The sequence below is a fragment of the Mytilus californianus genome, unplaced genomic scaffold (genome assembly GCF_021869535.1).
Source record: "Mytilus californianus isolate M0D057914Y unplaced genomic scaffold, xbMytCali1.0.p SCAF_5, whole genome shotgun sequence".
Classification (NCBI taxonomy): Eukaryota; Metazoa; Mollusca; class Bivalvia; order Mytilida; family Mytilidae; genus Mytilus; species Mytilus californianus.
This window is the reverse complement of record NW_026262701.1, coordinates 57,752,085-57,758,044: the sequence shown is the minus strand read 5'-3', so window position 1 is coordinate 57,758,044 and position 5,960 is coordinate 57,752,085. Positions and strand designations below refer to the sequence as shown.

Genomic DNA, 5,960 nt, shown 5'->3' with positions numbered 1-5,960 from the left:
TTATTTTCAATTAAAATTTGTATATGTTAAGCAATTACTTTTTTTACTGAATCTTTATAGTATTTATAAGGAAGATATGAGTGAATATTTTCTCTAATTTCCGGAGTCGTTGTCCGACTATGATCTGATATTAATTAACGAACAGAGTTATCTTTCGTGGTAATTTGATACAGACGCCTACCGACCCGCCAAAGACAAACAAAATTTAAAACAATGGATCCCATCGACCAAGCAAATATATCTATGGACGATGCAACAGATACAGAACATCTTATTAGAATATTGACGGAATCAAAAGCCAGCTTAACAATTATTACAGCAGCGGATGGTAAGCAGATCCAGATTTCGTATGAAAAGGGGGGTGGGGCACAACACAGGCTTAGTAATGAATATGTGCATTAAACTGTTAACATATATGTATCTCCTTAAGGGGTCCGGACCCCTTCCCCTCTTCCCCTCATTGTTCCGAATCTGATATTGTTGATAGGAGCGAACATTTAATTGGGGGGGGGGTCTTGTATCCTCGTCTCATGGGTTTTCACAGGGACAGTCTATACTAACATAGAAAGTCCCTGGTTTTCATGCTATTTAGAATGCATTGTGACGTCACTGTAAGGCGTCAAAGCAAAAAAATATAATAGCCTCTCAAGACGTCATAATTATTTGGACTAGACATGGTACTACTAGTACCGTTGTAGTTCACTCAATTTTCAGAAGAAACAGTCAGTCTATCATGTCTATGCACACATTTAAAATGTATGAATCTTTGATTTTGTTAGTGAAACTTCATTGAGAATTTATTAACATACAGTATAGGTAAAAGTATTCGTCCCTGTACATAAAATTATTGTTTCATGTATTTTAACTTTGCAAGAAATAAGATCCCAATGGCCCATAGTGCAACATCTTTTACACATATATCACCTAAATTATAGTAACACTACACTTGTCAAAGAGAAACTAAGAATACCAAAAGAACATTCAAACTCATAAGTTGAAAATAAACTGACAAGTTATTATATTTTATTTAAACCTTTAATAATTTGTTTGTATGTATTATAGGACTGTGACACTGTACGTAGTGGGAATGAAATGCCTAGAATATAGATCAAATTGAAGAAAAGATCAGATTTAAAACAACGAAGAAAGAAAAGGATGACTTAATTTCAATGTGTAAGTAAAAATATATAAGTATATTATTAAGTAGCCAATAGAACTATAATATAATTGAAAAATGAAGGTTAATTCATTCATACTCTAGTATTTATCCTGTTGAAAAAAGCAAAATTGGTCATTATAAAAAAAATATATTATAAATAAGACAAAAGGCTGTAGCTCTCAGAAATCTAGGATTTTGTTTTAAAAATATAAAAAACTTACATGCTATATTGTTCCCTTTGAATTTTGTCTATTGATTTGTACATGGTTTAAAGTATTGTCTTTTTAACTACAATTTGTATTTTTCTTTTGCAAGAATCTTTTTTGAGAAGCTTGTTTAATGTATTTTGATATAAGAATAAGTGACTGTTGCACTACAAATGTACATGTACTTGAAGGTTTAATTTTTTCATTTCAGTTTACAAAAGTTCACCTGACAACCTAAAAGAACTGCCCACCAAGAGCCTTCATCATTCAAAAGAAGATTGTTCTGTAATTAACAATTCCTGTATGATAGGAGATGGACTGACAATTTCTGTTTTGTTGAGGATAAAATTCATGTGATTTTACATTTTCCTGTTTATGACTATCTATGGCAAATTCTTTTTATTAAATCTTTTAACACTTATGAAATTGGTGATGAAAATGTTATAAAATTTTACAAGGGAAAATATTGTTAAGTTGTTATTGTCTCTCATAAATCTGTAAAGATTATATCAAAATTTATAATTGTATTTTTTGTTTGCTTTAAGTGAGACTTTTAAATAAAATATTGAAATAATTTGAATAGATTGTATGTTATCCTCAAGTCTGGAATAAAAGAAAAACAAAATAAAAGAACCAAACTCCAATTTGTATTTAAAAAGTGAAAGGTCCATAAAACCTGACAAAATCAAACGCTTGACTACATAAACCAACAGAACAAATGAAAGCAAAACTGTTATATACCTGACTTGGTACAGGCATTTTCCTTTATAAATAATGGTGGGTTAAACTTGGTCTTATGGTTTACAGACTTTTTCTTTGGCCTCCAGGAAGAATAAAATGTGTAACCCTATTATTATTATTATCATTACTGCAGTTTTCCAGCTTTAGTATTCTGTATTGACGAGGACAAATGATGGTAAAAATCATTGCAAGGACATTTAAGCAGAAATGTACACAAGAGTTGTATATTCTACAATATTATACAATGCACTATTAGTATCCAATCTGTAGTGCTGTACCACTAGTAGTTCCTGCAAAATCATAGTACTAGTAGCCTAACAGTTCTAAGGTTTAAACAGCATACATTTCTAAACATCTGACATCTAAACACTTTGTTGAAATCTAAACACTTGTTAAAATCTAAACATGTTTAGATGCTAAACGTGTTTCAAAACGTACACAGAAAAAGTGTTTAGATTTGTGTTTAGGATCTAAACACTGTTTTTACAGTGTGGCGTTGAGAAAAATTCCAGCTAAATGGTCCCATTTGAAAAACATTTTTAACTTGTCTCAAATAGTCTCAGTTCCCACTCGAGTCACACAAACATCTTCCACTTTGGTAGACCATATTTATAGTAATGAACCAGATAATATTCATTTTTTTTTCTGTTCCAAAGTATTCTATCAGTGACCATTATCCAGTATGCATTTCTCACAAAAGAGGGTTAAAATCGAAAAAGAAATTTCATGAATATATTACGTTCAGATCTACTAAACATTTTAATGAAAATGATTTTATCAATCACATATCACAGTGTTCATTTGATAGTGTATTAGAAATTGATGACCCCGAAGAAGCATTGTTGTCATTTTTAAATATTTTTACTGAAGTATTAAATCATCATGCTCCACTCATTAAAAAGAGAGTAAAAAGTTTGTATCAAAATGAGTGGATGAATGATGAAATTCTAGATAGCATGAGAAAACGTGATTTTTATCATAAGAAAAAAGATATGTATAGTTATAGATTCTGGAGAAACAAAGTCAAATATCTCATCGAAAACTCTAAACAAAATTATTATACCAATATCATAGAACACAAAAAGGGAAACAGTAGTAAATTATGGAAGCACCTACATACTGTCAACGGAACCGACAATCATACCAGTATTAAAATCATAAGTGATTGTAACAAAAAGGAAATTTTAGAACCGAAAAGCGTTGCTGATGTATTTAATGCTTATTTCACAAATATCACAGATAATCTTAATATAAATCAAAACAGCAACAATAGTCCCTTTAACAAACTTGATGATTTCATATCGGGTCATGTACCAGATAAAGTGTATTTTTCTATACCACTTATGAGTAATGATTTTGTGTGTTTACAACGAAAAGCACTAGATGAATCAAAAGCAACAGGTCTTGATAACATAAGTGCAAAGTTTTTAAAGATGTCTTCTCATGCTATTTCACTACCACTTTGTCATATTTTTAACTTAAGTATTAAAAAATGTATTTTTCCATCTTCATTTAAACTTGCAAAAATCATACCAGTTTATAAGAACAAAGGTTCAAAACAGGATGTTTTTAATTACAGACCAATTGTAATTTTACCGCTCATTTCTGAAATCCTCGAAAAACATGTGAAAACACACTTAGTAAAGTATCTTAATAAATACAACTTATTGTATAGAATGCAGTCAGGCTTTCGCGTAAACCATTATTGTCAAACTGCGTTAACAGCTTTATTGGATAAATGGCTTAAAGCCATTGATGATGGCGATCTTGTTGGGGCAGTGTTTCTAGATCTAGCAAAAGCCTTTGATCTTCTCAATCATGAACTGCTTATTCAAAAATTACTTATACTTCGTTACGATGGTTTACATCATATTTGGCTGACAGATATCAGATGGTATCTATTTCAAATACATTTTCAGACTTACAAAAACAAAAAACGGGTGTACCTCAAGGATCCGTTTTAGGACCTGTGTTGTTTTTAATTTTTATAAATGATCTTCCTTTGTCTAATCCTAATCATAACACCGATTTATTTGCTGATGATAGCACCATATCAGCCATTGGACAAAACAAAAGTTGTATCAGTCATAAACTTAATACGGTTTTACAAGATATTTTTCGCTGGTGTGATGACAATAAAATGGCTGTAAATGTATCTAAAACGAAGGCTATATGTATTGGCTCTAAACAGAAGCTTTCAGTTACATCAAATGAAAACATTAATATTGCTATGAATGGACAACAAATTAAAGAAAGTACATGTGAAAAGGTTCTAGGTTTTTTTGTTGATGCATCTCTATCCTGGTCTTCCCATATTGATTATATCATAAAAAGGGTTAACTCTTCTTTAGCTTTACTATAAAAAGGATAAAGAAATATTTAAATCACAAAGCTAGACAAATGTTCTATAACGCTTACGTTTTACCTCACTTAGATTATTGTTGTTCAATATGGGGAAACTGTAATAACTTTCTATTAGATAGTTTACTAAAACTGCAAAAGAGAGCAGCAAGAATAATTTTAGACGAACATGATTACACCAAACCTTCAAGCGAATTATTTCACGAATGTAACATTGTGCCGATTACACAAAGAATACATTATCATAAATCATTACTAATGTATAAGCCAAAACATGGCTTAGGTCCAGAATATATGTCCAGTCTTATTTTATCAGCTTCTGCAAACCAAAAATACAATACGAGATTTTCGTCCTCAGATAATTTTATAATTCCAAAACCAAATACAGAGTTGTATAAGTCTAGTTTCTCGTACAATGTACCAAAAGTATGGAATGCTCTTCCTAATTCAATTAAAAAATCAAACACAGTATTAGAATTTAAACATAACTACAAATCTATGTACGTTTAACATTACCATGATATTTGTACTGTAATGCCATATATAATAATTGTTTATTGTATTTAAATTGTATTACATCTTTATTTATCATTATTATTGAATATGTATTGTTTATTTTTAATGTAATAATTATTGTATTAAGAGAGCCTTATTGAAAATTGGTGTAATCCAAATGAGTTACTCTCCCTAAATAAAGATATTATTATTATTATTATTATTATTATTATTAATATCGATAAAGGAGTAGGTCCGGTAAGACCCTTTTTTGGCCCCAAAATATAGCATTTTTACAAATTTGTTGAAATATAAACTTTTAGCTATTCATTTGAAGGAAGAATACTTCTGTTCCATGAATATGGGCTGTTTTTGACAATACAATGCACATGCATCAGGTACTAGCATCATAAATTCATGCAATACTACTTAAATCTTTACAATTTTAGCATTTGTGCTAATTTTAAGCCTGTGACGGTTTTTGTCAAAATGGAAGTGACCGCATTTGTGTTCAGTCTTAATATTTCAATATATGTTGTATTTGATGATAATACATATTATTCCACTTTTTAAACATATTGATAGTTTAATCAATATTTGATTGGTTGAGACTATCCCAAGTGTCATTGAACAAATCTTCATATTCCATTCTGAGGATCATATTCCCCTCTGAAATGTCGGGATTACTTCGTGCGATGTTACGCGCGGTTAATGTACATAACGTTTTGAACTTCTTATTCTTCTTAAAATAGCGATAGCAAAAATCATTATCATGTTCAAATTTATTTCAGACGATAAAACAAACAGACTTATAATTAAATTTTGATCCTTTAGTTACTGTTTATCAATGGGTATGTCGTGTTTAGTTTGACTTACAAAAACAAGCGGATAAGAAAAAAAAATGTATGCAAAATAATATTTAATGTATTGATAGTAAACAAAGCATAGGCAGTGGAATAAAACATTCATTTCCCTTTGCCTCGGGAGATAAGAAGATT

The 5,960-nt window shown here is 30.2% G+C and overlaps 1 long non-coding RNA gene across 1 annotated transcript; it reads left to right on the top strand.

Annotated features, from left to right (window-relative positions):
* On the top strand, positions 1-1,939 carry LOC127701989 (uncharacterized). The gene is made up of 3 exons (XR_007982263.1): positions 1-328; positions 1,063-1,173; positions 1,577-1,939. It is a non-coding gene; the product is annotated as an uncharacterized LOC127701989 (long non-coding RNA).
* The last annotated feature ends 4,021 nt before the right edge of the window (positions 1,940-5,960 follow it).